The sequence below is a fragment of the Heteronotia binoei genome, chromosome 18, assembly GCF_032191835.1.
Source record: "Heteronotia binoei isolate CCM8104 ecotype False Entrance Well chromosome 18, APGP_CSIRO_Hbin_v1, whole genome shotgun sequence".
Classification (NCBI taxonomy): Eukaryota; Metazoa; Chordata; class Lepidosauria; order Squamata; family Gekkonidae; genus Heteronotia; species Heteronotia binoei.
This window is the reverse complement of record NC_083240.1, coordinates 23,664,345-23,686,823: the sequence shown is the minus strand read 5'-3', so window position 1 is coordinate 23,686,823 and position 22,479 is coordinate 23,664,345. Positions and strand designations below refer to the sequence as shown.

General features: G+C 44.5%; 1 protein-coding gene across 1 annotated transcript in view; it reads right to left on the bottom strand.

Moving 5' to 3' along the window:
- LOC132586758 (C-C motif chemokine 4-like) overlaps nucleotides 1-21,046 on the bottom strand; it is a 61,697-nt gene extending 40,651 nt beyond the window's left edge. The window contains exon 1 of the mRNA XM_060258850.1: nucleotides 20,988-21,046. The gene's annotated coding sequence lies outside the window, so the exon portion shown is untranslated. The remainder of the gene's footprint in view (nucleotides 1-20,987) is intronic.
- Between the last annotated feature and the right edge of the window lie 1,433 nt (nucleotides 21,047-22,479).

Sequence of the window (22,479 nt, the reverse complement as noted above, 5' to 3'; positions counted from 1 at the left end):
CCATTTTGTGGATGTTGCACAATGAGTCACATCCGCTCAGAGCAGCAGTACTCACACAACAACTCACCGGACAGCCACATTCTCAATTCCTGTCAAGTATAAGAGCACAGTTTGCATGAGTGGAATATTGGCATAATTGTCTGCCGAGGGCTATGGCTATGTCCAAATCATAGTAACATCTTTGCTGTTGAATGTTGTCTCTTTCCCCTAGCACATGAATGGCTGCTCTGAATTTGGGGCACAGAACAGAGTCCAAGCCAAAGGTCTCTTGGTGTGAGACTCTCTGTGGGTTAGCAGGCCAGCTGTTTGGGTGCAGTTCAGCTGACTCTGATGACCGGCCTCTCAATCAGCCGTCTGTAAGTTCCGGATCTTAGCTAAACAGTCTTGCTTGTTAAATGGCTGATGATTCGGACTTTCTGTTTGTTCAGACAATAGAGCATTTCTAAGCAGCTTTGAAAAATCACCACGGGCTTTTCACAGTGGCTGCATACCAGATGCATTGCTAAGCCAAAGCTGAGGAAATTTCCAGCACAGATCCCTAGAGGTTGCCTGATGCCTTGGATTCCAGCCCTGGGAAATTCCCCAGAAAACAGCATGTGGTGTGTCTGCTTATAAAAAAAAATTAAGTTCAGCTATCCAAAAAGTTGGTTCTGAATGACAACATACAAGCCTTTGGTTTGGTTGCAGAAGTAGCTTTTCAGGATTAATTTTTCTAAGTCAAATCATATTTGGTTTCAAGATCTACACTATAAGCTCCGGCAGTCACACTTTCTTCTGTGGGAACTGCACTTTGGGCAACCTCAGCACAAAAGTAATATCCATAATTCTTTGTGGTTTATGCAGAATAAACCAGTATAAGAATATAAGAAGAGCCCTGCTGGATCAGATCAGCGGTCCATCTAGTCCAGCATCCTGTAGCCAACCGGTTCCTCTGGAGGGCCAACAACAAGGCATAGAGCAGTGTTTCCCAAAGTGGCCAATATTGCCCCTTGGGGGGCACTGGAACAATCCAGGGGGGTGGTAGTAGCCTTGGGTGCAATTGGGGTGGTGGTGAATAAAAATAAGGGGGCGGTGGAAGCATAAAGAAAGAAGAGAAGAGAAGAGGGTGGTAGGTGTCAAAACATCATGTTTCTGGAAGGTATCCAGAATTTCTAGTGTAGAGAAAAAATTCCATTAAGAAAGATAGTGTTCCTTTTTGTCTGCTACTTAGTGCAAATTCACCTAATTTGACTAGTAATGAGGACCAGAACTCCTTCCACTTAAAATATAAGAAGGATGCCGTTTATTTACAAGACAGAATAAATATTACAGGTGTACAGACAAACAAGAAACACAGAAACAAAAAACCTTGCAAGCCTATCCTAGCCAATACTTGCTACAGTTAGCAGCTTCTCAAGGTTGCTTGCAGTTTCTCCCTCAGCAATACAATTCAAGTCAGGACAGTGGAAGCACTGAGGCAATTGCACAAACTTCTATGAAGAATTCCAACCTGCAGCTTTCTCACAAGGTTTTCTGCAGAGCGTCAAGCGTTTTACAGTCTTCTGGTTACCAGGTGGTCACTTCTGTTGATTTCATTCAACTGCAATGCCCCAGACACAATAGTGTCTTCTGCAGGGGCAGTGCATGGGAGTAGGTAGGGTAGGCACAATCTCGCCAGCCAGTAGGCAAGCCGAGAGCCCCGGGCAGTGCTGTTGCTCTGCCACTGTTCCTGTGCTTGTAGGAAGCTTCCAAGGAGGCCTCCAAAGAAAGCCCCATTTTACCGCTGCCTGCTGCTTTCAGGTTGAAGCCTCTGAGAAGCACAGACAATGTTTGCCCTGTGAAGAAAAGTGGTGGCACGGCAGCACATGTGTGCGCGGCCCGGGGCTCTCGACTTGCCTGCTGGCTGGCGTGATGATGTCATCACCAGTGCACGAAGAATATCCCCCCCTTAGGAGCACACAGAGAGGCACACAAGGGCAGCAGAACCCTTAGCTCCAGCACTGACTTTCTGCTCCTCTTCTTGAGTTTTGATATTTTATTAATCCACTTATATCCCTGACTGGCTGTCAAAGTGCTAGAATTGTGCAACCAATCATTGGTACGAAACAACCAATTTAGCTGGGCCCATCTAGATCTTCTCCTGTCAAATACTTGTCAAACTAGATGGCCTCCTGTCAGTTGGAACTGACAGTTCACAGATGTTTACTATTTTACAAGTGTTTACCATTAATAACATGGTCTCTAGGCTTACTTAAGCTGATAGCAACCCATACAAACACTTAGAACTCGGGTATTATCATTTTCCAGGTAATGATGCAGACAAACACACACATGGCTCAATTTCTTGACAGGAGGCTTCTGCGACTTGTGAATGGGGCACCATGGAAGTCTAGTCTGCCCTGCCAACCCAATCCTGTAGTTATGACACAATCATTAAAAAACTAAGCAATGACCAACTGGCATTACATCAAAGAAGCCTCTCTCTCTTTCCATAGTAGTAAAGCCTCTTCAAAGAAACTTCCTTATTCTTTCATGTCATTCCGGAAGCCATTAAGTGTTTCCTGAATTGCCTGAAGCCAGGAGCCCACTGCTGGCTGCCTACTTCATTCATTACTTCATGTTTCCCACACTCTGACCTTACTTTCCACGGAACTGACTGAGATAAACAGCTGCTGCTTCAAATACTACTCTAATCTGATGGTAAGTAATGATTTCAAAATTAAAGAAATTGCAAAGGTGGTTTGGGAACTCTGCCCCCACTATTCATGTGGGGGCAGAGTTCCCAAGTCTGACTCAATAAATATCTGGAGATTTTGGGGGTAGAGCCAGGAGACCTTGGGGTGGAGCCAGGAGTAAGGTTGTGACAAGCACAGTTGAACTCTGAAGGGAGTTCTGGCAATCACATTTAAAGTGACTGCGCATTATTTAAATGCCTTCCTTCCATTTGAAACAATGAAGGATAGAGGCTCCTTCTTTGAGGCCTCATAGAAATGGTCTCCCTGGTCCAACTGTTTTGAAACTTGGTGTTTTGAGTAGCGGCGCTGGATGCTATGCTGAACATTTGGTGCCTCTACCTCAAAAAACAGCCCTCCCAGAGCCCCAGTTACCCATGGACCCATTCTCCATTATACCCTATTTTTATTTTAATATTTATTTATTTATTTATTTATTTATTTATATTAAGATTTATACCCCGCCCTTCTCACCTAGGTGTCTCAGGGCGGCTTACAACACAATAATTAAAACAATTTCAGTTTAAACAATTAAAATACCATTAAACCATAATTTAGTAAAAACAAGATAGAGTAAAAACCGGCGGCCTATAGATACATTTTTTCATCCAGGATATTTTGCATTGTCAGTTAATATCATAGGCCTGCCGGAAGAGGACTGTCTTACAGGCCCTGCGGAATTGCCCTAGATCCCGCAGGGCCCGCACCTCTTCCGGCAGTTGGTTCCACCAATAAGGTGCCGTTATTGAGTAGGCCCGATCCCTGGTGGATTTTAGGCGGGCCTCCTTTGGCCCGGGGACTACCAACAGGTTTTGTGAACCTGAACGTAGTACTCTCTGGGGAACGTGTGGGAAGAGACGGTCCCTAAGGTAGGCAGGTCCTAGGCCATATAGGGCTTTAAAGGTCATAACCAACACCTTGTACCGGACTCGGAATATTACTGGCAGCCAGTGCAGACCCTGGAGCCCCGGTCGAATGTGCTCCCATCTTGGGAGCCCTAATAACAGCCGGGCAGCAGCGTTCTGCACCAACTGCAGTTTCCGGGTTCGGCACAGGGGTAGCCCCATGTAGAGGGCATTACAGTAGTCCAGCCTCGAGGTGACCGTAGCATGAATCACTGTTGCCAGGTCGTCACGTTCCAGGAAGGGGGCCAACTGCCTCGCCCGCCTAAGATGAAAAAAAGCGGACTTGGCAGTGGCTGCTATCTGAGCCTCCATCGTCAATGAAGGCTCCAACAGCACCCCCAGGCTCTTAACCCTGCCCGACGCTGTTAATGGAGCGCCGTCAAAAACTGGCAGGGGGAGTTCCCTTCCCGGGCCGCAGCGACCTAAGCAAAGGACCTCTGTCTTCGCCGGGTTCAGTTTCAGCCCACTCAGCCTAAGCCACCTAGCCACTGCCTGTAACGCCCGGTCCAGATTTTCTGGGGCGCAGGCGGGCCGGCCGTCCATAAGCAGATAGAGCTGGGTGTCATCAGCATACTGATGGCAACCCAGCCCATACCCTCGGGCCATCTGGGCAAGGGGGCGCATATAGATGTTAAATAACATCGGGGAAAGCACCGCCCCTTGAGGCACCCCGCACTCAAGCGTGTGTCTCCGGGACAGTTCCTCCCCAATCGCCACCCTTTGTCCCCGACCGTCAAGGAAAGAGGAAAGCCATTGCAAGGCCAACCCCTGAATCCCTGCATCGGCAAGGCGGCACGCCAGGAGCCGATGGTCGACCATATCGAACGCTGCCGATAGGTCCAACAACATCAGCACCGCCGAGCCGCCTTGATCCAGATGTCGCCGAAGGTCATCCACCAGGGCGACCAGCACCGCCTCCGTCCCGTGGCCCGGGCGAAAACCAGACTGGTAGGGGTCGAGGACAGAAGCATCATCCAGGAAGCTCTGTAGCTGCAACGCCGCTGCCCTCTCTATAAGTTTGCCCAAAAAGGGCAAATTTGATACCGGCCGGTAGTGTGCCAATTCGGTCGGATCTAACGTTGTTTTCTTCAGGAGGGGACGGACCACCGCCTCTTTGAGCGCCGATGGAAAATGTCCCTCCAATAGGGATCTATTTATGATATCCCGTATAGGATATCTTAGCTCCCTCTGGCAGGTCTTAATAAGCCAGGAGGGGCATGGGTCCAATTTACAAGTTGTTGGGCGTGCAGATAGGAGGATCCTGTCAACTTCTTCCAGGCTGAGCGCGCCGAAACCGTCCAGGACACACTCCGAAGACAGGCACGGAGCCTCAGGTTCGCTAACTGTATCTAATGTGGCAGGGAAGTCGGAACGGAGCGATGCGATTTTATCCGCAAAAAAATTCGCAAAAGCCTCACAGCCAATTTCCAATTCATTAAAATTTGGTCTGCCCTGTGGCAGCGTTGTAAGAGTCCGAATTGTATTGAACAGTTGTGCCGGGCGCGAAATTGCGGACGCAATCTCTGCCGCAAAGTAAGTTTTCTTTGCGGCCTTGACTGCCACCTCATAGGACTTCATAACCTCTCTATAAGATGTTCGAGTCGCTTCATCTCGGGTACGCCGCCATTGCCTCTCTAGTCGTCTGAGTCCTCGTTTCAACTGCCGCAACCCCTGGTTATACCAGGGTGTCGGCCTTGAACGAGGGCGCAGAGGACGCCTAGGCGCGATCTCATCGATGGCCCCGGTGAGCCTATTATTCCAAGACTCCACCAGGTCATCGAGGGAATCGCCAGGGGGCCAGGGATCCCGCAGGGCCGTCAGGAACCGTTCCGGGTCCATCAGGCTCCGCGGGCGAGCTAAAATAAGCTCGCCGCCCAAACGGGGTTGGGGTGGGACGTCCACACGAGCCTTGAGGGCATAGTGATCCGACCATGGCACTGCTATAGAAGCAAGATCGTTCACTAAAACTCCTGACGCGAAGATCAAGTCTTTTTGTTATTATCCTTTGTTATCTTAATTTTCTGTGTATATCTTTCAAGTTGGAGACTTCAGGGCTGCCAGTTTGTTGGAACTGAATCTATTTGAAAGAGAAGTGGATGAGCAAGACTGAGAAGTAGGATTTAACTGACCACAACGCTTTGCAAGCCAGAACTAATTGGTGAATTGAACTGAGACCTGCCTGTTGGTTTTCCTTTTTACTGCTACATGAAGAATTTTATCTCCATTGGTTTTGTTGCATTGTTCTGTATGATGGAAGTGATGCATTGTATACTATATTTCAATTGTTGTTACTTGCCCTGAGCCCACTTGCAAGGAGGGTGGGATAATAATTATAAAGAAATTTCAAAAATTCTCTGTGTATGCAAATGTTACCGTGGTTGATTTTATAAAATAATTTTAGAATTTCAAGCTTCAAAGTGTCTTCTTTACAACATCCTTGTTTACCCTGTGTACAAATATGTCACTGCATCTTTTAGTCCACTTCTTGAAGGCTGATTTCCAGGGGGGCGCTGAGTAAATTTTTTTCCCTGAAAAGAGGGCGTTAGGCCAAATAACCTCTGGCATAGAGGTTGAGTTCTCCCCCTGATGTTGCCTCCTGGCTCTGGGATCCAGAGGTTTAGTGCCTCTGAAAATGTGGAGGTTCCCCTCAGTCATCATGGCTACCTATAAAGTTTACATTGTGCTCTTGATCAAAGAAGATCTGGAAGGAACTTGAAATGCAGAGTGGCTTTTTGGCAGACTAGAACTCTGTGTGTGCACATTTGGGAAACCAAATCAGTACTCGCTGGAACATGTGTTCATCCATCTAATACCAGGTTTTGTGCTCCCCCAAAATCCTTTGAGCTCTACATTGTTGCAAAAGACCATTAAGAAGATGAAGAAGAGACTGGATTTATACCCTGCCCTTCACTACTCAAAGGAGTCTCAGAGCAGCTTAACAATCTCCTTTCCCTTCCCCTCCCCACAACAGACAGCCTGTGAGGCAGGTGGAGCTGAGAGAGCTCTGGCAGAAACTGCTCTTGAACGGAACAGCTTTGAGAGAACCTGTGACTGACTCAAGGTCACATCAGCAGGTGAATGTGAAGGAGTGGGGAATCAAACCCAGTTCTCCCAGATAAGAGTCTGTGCACTTTACTACTACAACAAACTGGCACTTATGCTATAGAATATTATTCTATAAAGGCACCTATGCTGTAGAATATTATTCTGTAATTTGGGATGTTGTAAAGCTGTTAGTTATTTATCAGAGCAAGTTGACAGATCCCACAGAACTCTTGCTGGATTCAAAGAAAATTACTGTCTTTCTTTCCCATCCAGATCCAGCCTTCAGGTGGTAATATCAGAATACTAAAGCACCATGTACAATTATTCATATATAACAGTCAAAACAAACAAATAATTTATATAAGTAATATTTGTATTGTGTCAGTTGTTGTAAAGGTACGATGCATTCACCAGCTTGAATTATAAACAAAACTAAACACACGCACAATGTTATGAGAGATTAATACTTCAAAAGGTTGTAAATGAATGTCAGATTCACAAATGAAGCTTCAAGACTATAGGGAACCAGTCAGAAAAAAATCCCATTTCTGTGTATCTTTGTCAGGTCTTACAGCCTCAATATGTTTGTGAGCCAACATTTTTAGAAGTGTAACGTGAGGGCAAAAGGAGTTCCATATTTGTCAAGATTTAGAACATTTAGTTGAAAAAGAGAATCGCCAGTAAAGTTTTCAGAACATGGTAACAGCCTATAAAGATTCAGAACCAACAGGTTGAAATTAAATCAGAAGAGTTTCTGGCTCAACATTAGGAAGAACTTCCTGACCGTAAGAGCAGTTCCTAAGTGGAACAGGCTTCCTCAGGAGGTGGTGGGCTCTCCTTCCTTGCAAATTAGGCAAAAGCCTCCAGAGGCTAGATGGTCATCTGACAGCAATGCTGATCCTGTGTTTTTCGGGGGAACTATTTGTGAATTTCCTGCACTGTGGAGTGGGTTGGACTAGATGACCCTGAGGATCCCTTTCAACTCTAGGATTCTTATGATTCAGAAATGGCTATAAGGAGAATCTAGATCAGCTTAAACTGACTAATGCCTCAAGTTCATCTTCTGATTCTTCTGCCTACACCTTCTTGTAAAAAATCTTTATTAGCATCCCATTCCTCCTATGCTGTGACTTGTGAACCGTGCTTTGGAGAGCCCCTGCCTGCTTGGAAATCAGCCCTTGCATTTCCAAGGAACAAGAGACTGAATGAGAGGTCATCGTCCTCCATCGGTTCTTGCCTTCTGCTCCTGCTGTGCAGGGAATTCTGAGAAGATCATCCCATGCCCTGCAAAATCTCCCTTGGTTCCTGTCCTATTTGGAAATTCTTGTCCTTGTGGTCTGCCCTGACTGCAAAAGAGCTAAAGCAGAACCGGTAAATCTCAGCTGGTGCATGACATTGGTTCAAACATGTTGCCAATGACTCAGGCAGACTTTCCTTGGAAGCCAGTTGGCTACAAGCAGGCAAGTCTAATTGAAAGGAATTTCAGCCATCATTAAAACATCACAAGGGTTACTCACCACTGAATTGCAAGGACAAAGGCTCCCAGGATTTGAAGATCAGATGGGGCATTGTCTGCCAAAGGATCGCTCCCCAAAAGTGCAGGGAACTCAGGGCTGGCCCTGCCACTAGGCAAACTAGGCAACTGCCTAGGGCATTGGCCTTCTGGGGGCACCAAATTAGGTCCCCCATGTTATTCAGTGACATTATCAGTGCAGAGGGGAGCACCAGAAGTTAGCCTTACCTAGGGTGTCAGACAGTCTAGGGCTGGCCTTGAGGGAGCTGGTTGTGCTTTCTGCACATGCCCAGTAGTATCCCGCTTCCCCTGTCTCCAAAGAGTAGAGCCTAATGCAACCTTTTGGAAGAGTTTCCTTGTTAAGAAAAGCTTGCCTCGTTTGTCTGAACTGTTTTCCTACAAACTTACAAGTCAAGCACAAGATCTTCAGGCAACCCCTGTCTCCAAAGGTAATGGCAAAACAGCCCCCAACCCCAGACTGCTTCTGGCCAGACAGCTCCAGGAAAAGCTCACACTTTATTTTTTCCTCTCCTTCAGTTACCAGATGCAAAACCTTTCCCTTCGGCTTCTGCACAGCAGGTGAGCTGGGAGACAAACTCCCATGGTGTAACGTAGCCACCAGCTATCCAAAGCTATCCAGGAAGCTCTTTTGGCTGCCAAACTAGGCAAAAGCCTCCAGACCACATCCTCTCTCCTTGTGCACAGAAGAACCAAATAAGGTTGCCATTTTGCAGGTGTGGCATAGAGATCTCCCCAAATTACAATTCATCTCCAGACTACAGAGATCAGTTGCTCTGGAGAAAATGGCTGCTTTGGAAGGTGGACGCCTTCTGATTGCAGTTTGGTTAGGGGAATTTTATTATCTATTAAATCTTTCAAACTTACAACCCCAGCTGTTTTCCATTATTTGAAAGTGGCATATTCAAGTCTTGGAAGGAACCATTTTTGATTTATAAATGTAGACCATGGAGAGATCTCCTGCACCAAATGTTTTCTACATCTATCCCAAATTATGATAGTCACCTTTAAATACTGATTCTGGGAAAAAGGTTTGGTGAGAGCCAGTTTGGTGTAGTAGTTCAGCTTCAAGAGGGAAATGGATAAGCATATGGAGCAGAGGTCCATCAGTGGCTATTAGCCACAGCTTATTGTTGGAACTCTCTGTCTGGGGCAGTGATGCTCTGTATTCTTGTGCTTGGGGGGGGGGGCACAGTGGAAGGGCTTCTAGCCCCACTGATGGATCTCTTGATGGCACTTGGGTTTTTTGGCCACTATGTGACACAGAGTGTTGGACTGGATGGGTCATTGGCCTGATCCAACATGGCTTCTCTTATGTTCTTCTGGTTAAGTGTGCGGACTCCTATCTGGGAGAACTGGGTTTGATTCCCCACTCCTCCACTTGCAGCTGCTGGAATGGTCTTGGGTTAGCCACAGCTCTCACAAGAGTTGTCCTTGAAAGGGCAGCTTCTGGGAGAGCTCTCTCAGCCCCACCTACCTTACAGGGTGTCTGTTGTGGGGGAAGAAGATAAAGGAGATTCTAAACTGCTCTGAGTCTCTGATTCAGAGAAAAGGGCAGGGTATAAATCTGCAGTCGTCTTCTTCTCTATCTCTTGGCAAGTTCCATAAAGTTTCTGAAATTATAAGAGGAAATGTAGCCATTTCCTTAATTTTTGTCCAAGTAGCATGAAGCAATCGGATAATATTCACAAGGCTAGCTGTCTCATAATAAAAAGCCAAGTCAAGAAAATCTAGTCCACCATTCCTCTGTGGCCATGGAAGGCGGACTCTATGGCATTATACCCCGCTGTGGTCCCTCCAGCTAAATTGAATCTGCTTTTAAAAATTTGCTTTGCATCTTTCCAAATGAAAGTATTATCTGTGGATCTTTTCCTGCTGCATTTGCATTGTTTAAAGCACTTCTGGGCTATATTTTTCTTTAAAAACTAGCAATGTTGTGGTTCTATTGCTTGTGCACTAGATGGTGGTGCCTCTGGATGGTGGTGCCTCTGCAATATTCCCCTTAAGCTCAATATGTTTAACAAAACTAACCTTGCCTTAGTTTAAATTAAGTAAAGGTGTTGTTTATTTGGAATGCTGCAATTAACCAGTAATGATAGCGACTGGAGTATAGTGCCTTGGCTTCCCTGCCCTGTTGCTGAACTCACAGGGTTGCTCAATTCAAACAGGACATCCTTTCCAACTAAGAGTGATAACATGCCAGTCCTTTGATATGTTAACACCTCTTGATTGGAGAGTGCAGATTTGGTGGCCTGGAGCCCCAAAGTTTAAGACTCAGATGGGCTTAAGACCACAGGGCACAAGTGGGGGCATCTGGAAAGGGGGGCTGTTCCTTTGTTTGGGTTCTTAGTACCTTCCTTTTGGGCTCTACCTTGGTCAGGAACTCTGGGGAGGGTGCATTTTGCCACAAAGGATGGCAGAGGGTGCAGGACTTTTTTTGTAGCAGGAACTCCTTTGCATATGAGGCCTCACACCCCTGATGTAGCCAATCCTCCAAGAGCCTACAGGGCTCTCAGTACAGGGCCTACTGTAAGCTCCAGGAGGATTGGCTACGTAAGAGTGTGTGGCCTAATATGCAAGGGAGTTCCTGCTACAAAAAAAAGTCCTGCAGAGGGGCATGATGTGAAAGGGAGATGCAGACCCATCAGGGTAACTTCAGTTACAACCACTGTTCCCTCTATGCTGAGTTAGTATGAGCTAGCTCACAGGTTTTTGACCTCTGGTTCACACATTTTTGTCTTAGCTCAGGAAAAATGGCCCCAGATCAAGCTAATTGATGCAGAAGCTCACATCTTTAATGCCAGTGCTTCACAAAGCAGAATTTGTGCTCACAAGACTCCACAGCTTGTGGAGTTGTAACACTCCGTGGTTACAACCTGTCTTTTTGCTTCTTTTTCCTTAGAGTGCTAGATCCTGTCCTTTGCAAGACCCTAAGACCCTGCCTTGTAAAAATAAAGTTTTGCTTAACTTGAGTCTGATCAATTCTTACTCACCTGCCTGGCTTCTTGGCACACCACTGAACGATATCCCTGTGAGGCTGACTTCAGGCAACCACACCGTGTGTGTATGTGTGTGTATATTTTACCTGAAGTGGTGGCAGCAACCAAAAGGGGAGGCAAAACAGTGGCTCGTCTTGCCCCACCACCTAAAAGAGACCACAACATGCATGTTTGTTGTGTTCTAACAGGTGTTCGGATCGCAACACTGACCACTGCCTCAGACTCTGGTTGGGAGAACAAGACTTCAAGATTTTGAACTCAACAGATCAATGACTCACCTGCAAGGGTGGGGCAGCCCAGCTAACCAGTGTGTTGGAAAGGGCAGAGATAACATGAAGAGTTTTAGTCTGGCTGGTTGAATTTAGGGAGCAACAGGCAAGTTGCATTCTGGGGAAGTGTCTCTCTGTAGGGGAAAGGCTTTTTGTCTCTGCTTTTCTCTGTCTGCAGGTCTGTAAATAAGCTCAGTATTAAAGAGGTTCCACCACAAGTATCCGCACTTACTCTTACTGTCTTCCCAACCAAACCATCTCACATCCTTCCTCTTCGGCTTGCGGTGTAACTTCCTTTTGCTCTTCTGATTGCAATGAGCACCAAAGACTTCCCCTTTGCTTTCCTAATTAGATTAGAAGTTCTTTCCATTCAGCGCAAGGATGACAGTACAGAACTGGAAGTCATGACCTTTGAGCCAAAGGGAAATTAGTGACAAGGGTGTATCCTGACACCCTCCCAAGGACTGACTCAACAGTATTGCCAACTCTTTACTCTGATTTATTTATTTGTAATTTTAATTATTATTTATTTATTATACAGTTAAAACAACAGAGTATTAATAATAAAATCACAATAAAATCATTAAAGTCATTACATACAGTTTCCTACAATTTCAGATTACAATCTCTAAGATCCAAGATGGCATCATTTTCAGTTTACATTTAGTGCTACATATAATGATGTTGTTCAATGTTATTTGGTGCTCTGCATTTATGCTGGGATGAGTTCAGACGTCGATGCTGTGGGATAGTGGAAGAGTGGTCGCCTCTCCGTTAGATGTTAAACATCAGTTTAAACAATTCTGTCTTGCAGGCCCTGCGGAATTGTGGCATGTCCTGCAGGGCCCTGATGTTTTCGGGAAGTGCGTTCCACAGAGCAGGGACTGTCACCGAAAAGGCTCTGGCTCTAGTGGCAGACAGCCGAGCTTCTTTTGGCCTGGGGACTGTAAGAAGATTTTGTGAACTTGATCGTAGTGCTCTTTGGGGCTCATATGGGGAAAGGTGGTCCTGGAGGTCCCCAGGCCATAGACAGGCCTCAGGCCATATGGGGCTTTAAAGGTCATGACCAGCACCTTGAAGCGAACCTGGAACACCACAGGCAACCAGTGCAGTGTTTCCAGCACAGGTTGAATGTGCTCCCATAAAGGTAGCTCCATTAACAATCTGGCTGCTGCATTTTGCACCAGTTGCAGCTTCCAAATTTGTATCAAGGGCTGCCCCATGTAGAGGGCATTACAGCAGTCTATTTCAGGGTACAAACCACATGTATGTCTTCCTTTCCCTTTTCCATCCATCAGTGGTCTGCAATGCTGTTCTAAGGCATGATGGCACCCGCAGATGCATTTACTGGTGCCCTCTTGAATCTTGGAGATCAAACCCAAATATTTGAAGATCCGTTGGACTTCAACATGTTGCAGAACTTCATTTCGGCTCTTCATGTACTCTAAATTCCAAAGCTATTGTTGAGAGGTAATGTACAAGGAATGTTACAGCTGAACCATTCCTCCTGCCCATTGCTTTCTCACCTCCAGATTTTGATGTCCAATATTTTCCAGACACTCTCCAATTCTGACTATTCTTTGAATATCTGTTGTCTGTAATTTGACATTATATGATACTTTGCAGGTGTCATTTTGTAACAAAAAAAGGTGCTGGAGCTCATTAGCACAACTCATTTGCATATGCCACACACCCCTATCATCACTGGAAGGTGTACTCAGTTATATCAGCTCAGCATCCACCTTAAAATGCTTCTTGATTTGTAATTGTCATTATAAAACCTTACTTATAAAACCGTCCTCTTCCAACTTGCTTTTAAGGTGGAATCCTGGTAATGACATCTAGCCATCTTGTATTGAACTGTAGCACCTTCAATTTATACTGGTTTTAATTTATTTACTTATCTTAATTTATGAATTCTTAATTTAACTGTATTTTAATTGTATTTTAACTGTATTTTATTGCATCAACTGTATTTTATTGCATTAACTGTATTTTATTGTAATCATTGTATGCGCCATGTCCTGTGAGCCGCCCTGAGCCTGCCTCGGCAGGGAGGGCGGGATATAAATAAAAATTTATTATTATTATTACTTCCATCATACTTTTTAAATTACTTCTCCTATGTGGCCACAGTGGCATGATGAAGATTTCCGTCTGCTTTATATGTTTTGGTTATTCTCCCCCCCCTTTTTTTGTGGGAGAAAAATATTTAAGTTTGTCAAATCTTAGAGATCAGCAGAATTATCACAGGGGGTTTGAACAATGGAGCCCAGAAGCAAGTATTTTTGGGGGGCGGGGGGAGCGAGTAAGAAAGAGTATAATAGCATTTAGAGCAGGGGTGTTGAACTAATTTGTTATGAGGATTGGATCTGACATAAATGAGACCTTGTTGGGCCGGGCCATGTCGGGTTGAGCTGGGCCATGCATGTATTTATTTATTATTATTATTTTATTTATTTATTTTTTCAGTTTTTAGCCCACACTTCCTGTAGGACAGGCTTAAATGTACCTATTTAAGATTAGGTAACAGATCTAAACTTTATAAAGGACACCGACAAACACAATTAAATATATATATTTTAAAAAACTTAAGATGCTTAAAATGTTAGCATCAAGATAAATACTGTCTACTCCGAGCAGCAGCAGCAGCTTTCCCAGATGTAAGCTGGAGGTCTTTTATGTCACTTATTTCATGATCCATTTAAGCAGTGATGCTGGGGATGGAATCTGGGACTTCCTACATGCAAAGCAGATGCTCTACCACTGAGCTATGGCCCTTCCCTGATACGTTGCAGAGGTGTGACCAAACCAATGGTGCCCTCTTAATGGAATCCTCCATGCCGAAGGCCCCTAAAGCAGACACAAAAATGTTTTTAGTGATTCTCACACAGTGATGGAGATACTGCCCCATGGAGACCCTATCCTTACAGATTTGTCAAAGCCTGAGACCATATTCTTCCAACCTAAGCCTTCCGTTGGATATTTATTGGGAGAGGGACTGTGGCTCAGTGGTAGAGCATCTGCTTGGGAAGCAGAAGGTCCCAGGTTCAATCCCTGGCATCTCCAAAAAAGGGTCCAGGCAAATAGATGTGAAAAACCTCAGCTTGAGACCCTGGAGAGCCACTGCCAGTCTGAGAAGACAATACTGACTTTGATGGACCAAGGGTCTGGTTCAGTATAAGGCAGCTTCATATGTTCATTTACAATAATTTTTAAAAAGATAACCAAGAGAGAATTTCCATGGAACCATCACTACCTTGTGCTTGCCATTCCTTGTAAGATCAATGATGTCAGTTTACTCCTGTCCTCACAAAATGCACGTCAGCCATCCTAAATCTAAACCTTACATCGAGGGTCAAATTAACTGTCACTCATGCACATATGTATGAATGACAACATCACTCTACATTTTCCATTCACTCTGTATGTCTGGCCACTGCTTCAAGCCAACCTCTAGATCAGTTGATTCAGGTTCCGGCGACTGCAAACGGCAACCCTTTGTGGTTTCCTGAGTTATCAACACAATGCTGCTTCACTTGGGTTAGAGAGGGACCTTAATACCAAGAATGTCTTTCGTTGGGCTTCCTCTTGCAGAGAGCTGGGCATGGTTTTTGGAACATTTGACCCGTGGCTTTGCTTTCCTGCTTATTGCCTCATCTTCAAGTAATTTTCCAGGGTATTATTAGCAGGGAAGATCCCACTCAATGCTGTTAATGTGCTATTGATTAATTAACATGGTGCATTGATTAAATCTTTATGCAAAGATCTGAAGGCGATTCAGAAACATCAGCTGGTCTAGGACATGGCAGCCCATTTGACAGCTTGTGGTGGGGGGAGCCACTGGGACTGTATTTCCTCATTTGTAATCTTTGCATTGGCTAATGACTCCAGATTCAAGGTGCTGTTTTTGACCTTTAAGGCTCTTCATAAACTGGAACCTGACTATTGGAAGGACTATTCCCCTCTGTATGAACCCACACAGCGGTCTTGTTCTTCTGGCCAACTTCAGATTTCAAACTCTTCTTGGCACATTCAGCCATAGCTGTGCGTTTTGGTTCGTAGATGCAGGATAAATAAACCAGAGAAAAAAGAGTGATGCAGAATGCAGGCACACAAAAGCAAAGTCAATTTAAAGGATCAACTGCTCTGATTCTCTGGAGTAAGCACAGTTAGCTGTGTGTACAGAAAGGCTGCAAGAAGAAGTAAGGGAAACTGCTGACTGGCTTGAATTCTGGGAAGTCTGAAAAACCAAGTTTGTAAAAAGAGATGCTGGAACTTCTGATTGGTTTCTGAAGAGCATAGGTAGTTTTGCCAGACAGATAAATACTTAATGCCACAGGTGTAATTTACGGCAAGTTTGCCTCTTTCTAAAAATGTATTTTGGTTTCTTGAATTTGATTCCAGTCATTGCTATTTTTAAAAATTAGGGTTGCCAGCTTTGGGTTGAGAAATGTGGAGATTTTGGAGATTGCCTTGGATCCTTTGGTGATGGGAGAAAGGTAGGCTATAAATATTTTTAGTAGCATAAAGCAATTTACCCTTTCCCCAAAACGGAGGATGCTGGATACAAACCAAAAAAATCCAACCTCTTGAGCGACTCGTGCTATGTTCTGGCCACAGAAAGCTGCCTCCACCTGCCCCCTCCTTGAGTCATTTTGATAAAGGGAGATTCCAAAGATACCTTTTCCCTCTCAGGAGGTATACAGCATGAGCAGAGGATTCTCTTTCCACATGAAGCAATCCTGGGTTTTCCTTCCAGCACTGAGCCAGTGACAACTGCAATTAGGATCAAGAATAGGTTCTCATTATCATTCATGTCCACCACCTTCTGCCTCAATGCAAAGAGCGAGCATTCTCCTGGAGGGGGCACAGTACAACCTCCCTTCCCCAGCAGAAGTGAACTCATAGTGACCTCCATGTGCAACACAAATTAAATCATTGGGAGGGGCCATGGCTCAGTGGTAGAGCATCTGCTTGGTATGCAGAAGGTCCCAAGTTCTTCCACCCTGGCATCTCCAACTAAAAGGATCATGCAGTAGATGATGGGAAAGACCTCTCTCTGCGTGAGATGCTCTGCCAGTCTGAGTAGACAAGACCAATCTTGATAGACCCGTGGTCTGACTCAGTATAAGGAAACTTCATGTGCTCATCGGGGCATGGAATTGCCCCATTTTGGATATGCTGCCCATTTTACTGTTATTCCATTTCAGATCCACCCAACAAAGAGCCAACAGTGATCATTAAACATTACAATTCTGCAATGGAAGACTAGATTGCTTCATGGAGCAGACTTTGGCCATTTGAGAGCAGAAAAACAGTTATTTTATTAAATCTTATATTTTGCTGGGAGGATACATTTGAGTTTTCTGTCTCGGGTGTCAAAATGTCTTGTGTCAGCTGGATAAAGTTGCAGTACAATCCTATGCAGAGTTCCTCCATTCTAAGAACACTGATTTAAATGGGATAACACTGGAGTAACTATATAGGATTGTCCTGTCACTCATTGGCCTAAGAACAGCAGAACATAAGAAGAGCCTTGTTGGATCAGATCACTGGTCCATCTAGTCTAGCACCCTGTATTGCACAGTGGCCAGCTAGTTATTCTGGAAGGTCAGCTCTGATGGACGCTTGGACTCTTCTATATATCAGTCGTATATAAGCCCATGTACTTCTATTCTACTGAAGTTGACTTTTAGAAATAAGGTTAAGTTTTAAAGCTTCTTTATCCAGCGATTAGCCCCCCCCAAAAGGGCAGGGGGGTGGAAGCAGATTTCACTGAACTACAAATCCAAGAGATTCAGAGGTTATAGGCTATGGCCAGTTTACATAGATGTTATTATATAGGCCAGCTCATGACTTTGCTAATCCTTCTGATTCATGCTGGCTAAGATGTGATATGATGTTACTTTGACAGCATACTATTTCCGCAATGGGATTTTTAAAATGGCTGTTAAAATAGAGCCAGTTGAGAGCTGGTTTGGCAGAAGACCAGACTTTCGTAACTCATTCTAACAATAAACAATACCTTTCTTCATTCTGGCTTTCTTCAAGGCTGAAGGAAGGTGAGTACAACTTTTACAAAAAAACCCTGAAGGACTCTATAAGCAAAATGCAGTCAAGCCTTGCATACAAAACACATCTATATGTTCCACTTATGAACTGCATAACATACATGATTAATACTACATTCCAGGTCAGGCCAACAACAGGGTACAGGGGCTGAGGCCTCTCCCCTATGTTCCTTCCTGGCACATATTCAAAGGTTCACTTCCTCTGGTCATGAAGGTTCCATTTCGTCACCATGGCTAATAGCCACTGATGGACTTCAGCTCCATGAATTTGCCCAATTCCCTTTTAAAGAGGAGGTGGGTACAGAGAACCTTTTCTCCCTCTCCCAAAATACTGAAACCCAAGGTCACCCAATGAAGGGGGTGGGAAATAGATCTAGGACTAATCAAAGAAAGCACTCAGTTAATGATTAAAATCTATCCAGGGGACATCACAATACCAGCTGTTATAATTTCAGGCCATTTCCTAGTAATCCTGAGCATGGAGTTTGCCCTTTCTTCCCCCACTGCCAAATACTGAGTTAACACTTTCTGTGAACAAGGTCTCTGCCTCTTGTTTTCAGCAAGTTCAGACCCCATCAGTATATACTGAGAGCTGGGATTCTTTGGTTTAATGTGCTCATAGGGGAGGGATGGTGGCTCAGTGGTAGAGCATCTGCTTGGGAAGCAGAAGGTCCCAGGTTCAATCCCTGGCATCTCCAAAAAAGGGTCCAGGCAAATAGGTTTGAAAAACCTCAGCTTGAGACCCTGGAGAGCCGCTGCCAGTCTGAGAAGACAATACTGACTTTGATGGACCAAAGGTCTGATTCAGTATAAGGCAGCTTCATATGTTCATATGTTCATATGTTCATAAACTTCTTTTGCTGCATTGTTGCCCTCTCATCCAATTTAGAGAGATCCTTCTGGAGTTCTCACAGTTTGCCTCGGTTTTCACCAACCTGAAGTTTTTTTGTGTGTCGACAAACATGGCCAGTACGCTGCTCACCTCCAATTCTAGATCATATATGAACAAATTAAGTATCACCTGTGCCAATACTGATCCTTATGGGTCTCCACTGCTTAATTTCCCCCCATTGAAAGAACTGTCCATTTATTCCTTCTCTCTGATTCCCACTGTTTAGCCAACTTTTAATTTATAAAAGTCTTCTTATCCTCTGACTACTAAGCATGTCTAAGAGTCTTTGGTGAGGTACTTTGTTAAATATCTTTTGGAAGTCCAATTATTTAGCTATCAGGTCATCATTATTTACATGTGTTCACTTTCTCAACAAACTCCAAAAGGTTGGTGAAGCAAGACTTCCCTTTGCAGAAGCCATGCTGATTTTCCCTCAGCAGGCTTTGTTCTTCTGTGTGCCTCAGAATTCTATTCTTCATTACAGTTTCTTCTAACTGGGATAGACCTTATGTTATCTGGCTGGTAATTTCCTGGTTCCCCCCACTACTCTCCAGTCCTCAACTACAGAGGCTGGTTTTAGCAAGAAGTTGCACATAATTGTTAGTAGATTAAAAATTTCATGTCTGAGTTCATTAGCAACTCTTTGGTGCATGCCATCTGAACCTAGAGACTTACTGGTTTTTAAATTGCTCAATAGTCCTATTGTGTGCCCTGGTCTATAATGAAATACAGCTAAACCTCTTTCATTCTATAATTCCCTGGAAGAGACCACAGATTTGTTTTTCAAGAACACTCCTAAATCCAATCACACCTTTAATTTTAAATACTGAATTGCACCACCAACATACTCTGTCTTACTGAGATTATGTCTACGACAAACATACTTGATCAGCTAATCAGCTAAATACTCAAAACTGAGATCACTTTTCCGCAACTACAACAGAACTGTTTATCTATTTCATTTAGCCTGCTTTTCTCGTAAAAGAGAAAAACAACGGTAGGGTAACCTAACTACATCTGGCTCAAGAACAATGGTTACTGTTGTGGGAAAATCTGAATTAGTAAGCACCAGATGTTTTTAGAGCGCAAAGATGGGCAACTGACTTCGCAACTTCAGATCCGTTTCTTAACTTTTTTAAAAAAAAGTTGGAAATTTCTCAGTCGCTCGATTCTGTGTTCATCCCGGGGGGTAGAAGTCATGGGAGCATCAAAAGTGCAGAGATATTGTGGGCCAGTTTACTATTTCCTTTTAACTTCAATCCCTTCCCAAGAAAAGTGAGCCTCATGCCAAAGAAAACAGTTACAATTTATCTTGCCTCTGCTGGACAGAACAGTGACCGCAGAAAGCCCTGTCAGTGCAACCTGTTTGTAGGATGGATACATATTTTCCATAAGTCAGCCATTAGTTCACTGGTGTGGTTTTCTACCAATGGCTGGGTTGGCATTCCTCAAGTCTTCTTCTTCGATTTTTTTGACCAACCAGTGTTCAATATGCAATATGCAACCTCCAATGAGATCCAATTCATGCACAAGAAACAAAAGCATGCCCACTGTTCTATCTTCTAAGTGTGGAAAACTGCATAGGATCTCAATGTATACTGATAACAAATGAATCCCTTATGACATGGTACAGCAACTCCATCTCAAGAAAAGCACGCAGAATTGTGCATGCAGAAATGGGAACAACAATGAAGCAGTAATACAAGGATGTATACCCACATTTTAAGGTATGTTTAGTGTCATTTGATACATACTGTAAGTATCTTTGGATCTAATTCATTGATAAAAATGTTGCTTTTTTAACATAAAAAATCTCACGTAAGGCAAACTTGCTTTCAGCTAACTAATAAAACTTGGAGCTTCAGGAATCAAGGCTGCAGCAAAAAACCCAACAAACTGTGTAACTAATTAAACAATTACCTTATGCGACTGAAAGTCTCTTGTGATGCAATTCATATAATCCAATAAATGGATATAGAAGAAGAAGACTGCAGATTTATATCCCGCCTTTCTCTCTGAATCAGAGTCTCAGAGCGGCTTACAATCTCCTATATCTTCTCCCCCCACAACAGACACCCTGTGAGTTGGATGGGGCTGAGAGGACTCTCACAGCAGCTGCCCTTTCAAGGACAACTCCTGTGATAGCAATGGCTAACCCAAGGTCATTCAAACAGCTGTAAGTAGAGGAGTGGGGAATCAAACCCAGTTCTCCCAGATAAGAGTCGGCACAACCACTACACCAAACTGCCTCTCTGTTTTGTATATAAGTATACAAAATATTCTACACATCAATAGCAACCATATAAGAATTCTACAAAGACATTTTCAAAGTTCTGTCTAATGTCAGAAATCAAGATGAAACTCAAAAGGTGGACTTCCCATTCCAAACTATAGAGACTTGTTTTCAATATGGTCCAATATAGCCAAGTTTCCATCCAAAAGAATCACAACCATAAGCCGATTTGAACCTTACAGCATTCTGACAAAAAAATACAGCACATAATTGAAACCAATGTGCCATAATATACAACATACTGTACAAACAATTAAAAATTTCATACCTGTGAGATCCTACAACATCCCTACAGATAGCAAATCTCCTCCCAATTGGCGTATGCTTGACAAACTGCTACCACTAACTAGAATAAAACAGGATCTGCCAGGTGTTACATATTAACCATTTAAAGGTACAATCCATAATATATGCCAATTGGGGAGAGATTATGGGTGGTGGGAGGTCCCCCAGGCCATTAGCCCACTAGGACTTTTGTGCCCCATGAGATTTAAGCACATGCCTCTAAGCCAAGGGTGGGGAACCTTTTTTCTGCCAAGGGCCATATGGATATTTATAACATCATTTGTGGGCCATAAACATTATCAACTTAAAAAACAGTGCTCCACCGAGGGAGAATGATTCAGGCCAGCAAAATTAATGCAAATAATTGTTTTTCTATTTGAAGTCATGTGGGGAGAGCCTAATCTGGCACATACACCCTCCCCGCCCCCCCCCCCCATCCGCCACCCTAGGCAAATGCATAGATCCAGGGCTTTTCTGTAGAAAAAGCCCAGCAGGAACTCAGTAGCATATTAGACCACATCCCCTAATATTACCATATTAGGTCACACTCATTAGCATATTAGGCCACACCATCTGGGATAATCAAGTGCAAACTGAACGGTGACAGTAACTTTTCCAGGCCCTGCAGCAATTCTGGCCGGCCGGCCAGGCCCCAGGGAGGCTGCCATAAGGTGCATCTTGGCCCTGTGATCCCTGCCTGGCCCTGGGGAGGCTGCTGCACAGTGTGGCTGGGCCCCATGATCCTCGCTGGCCAGCCAGGCCCCAGAGAGGCTGCCACATGGCTCGGTTTGGCTCAACAATCTCTGAGGGCCACACCAAGTGACCTCGAGGGCCATATATGGCTCTTGGGAGGGAGGTTCCTCACTCCTGCTCTAAGCAGTAGTGTAAAGGTAGACCTTAAGAAGGTTTTTGCAGTAAACCAGGCGATCCAAGGGTTTATACACAATCATATGAAATTGCCTGATACCCAGTCAGGCCACTGATTAATGCAGCCCAGTACAAACTGGTTGGCAACAGGGTCTCAGGCACAGAGAGCTCTTTCCCAATTCCTGGGGAAAATCCTATGGATGGTTCCATGGGAGAAGCCTTTCTGATGCAAAGCAGGTGAGCTACAGCATTTGCCCAGCATGGCTGCAGTAGCCAATTGTGGCCAACTCAACCACCATTTTGCAAAAAAGGGGCTGAAGCCATGAAACCGTCTCTCCCCATCATGTAAACCAGGGGTGGCCAATGGTAGTTCTCTAGATGTTTTTTGCCTACAACTCCCATCAGCCCCAGTCAGCATGACCAATGGCTGGGACTGATGGGAGTTATAGGCAAAAAACATCTGGAGAGCTACCGTTGGCCACCCCTGATGTAAACTATCAAGTTGGAGACAGGCAGGAGGATTGCAGGGCCATAACAGTGGTGGGCCCAGGCAGCAGCACATCAGCCAGACCTATCATTGGAAGGTGAAAGTTGTAGCTGACCTTCAG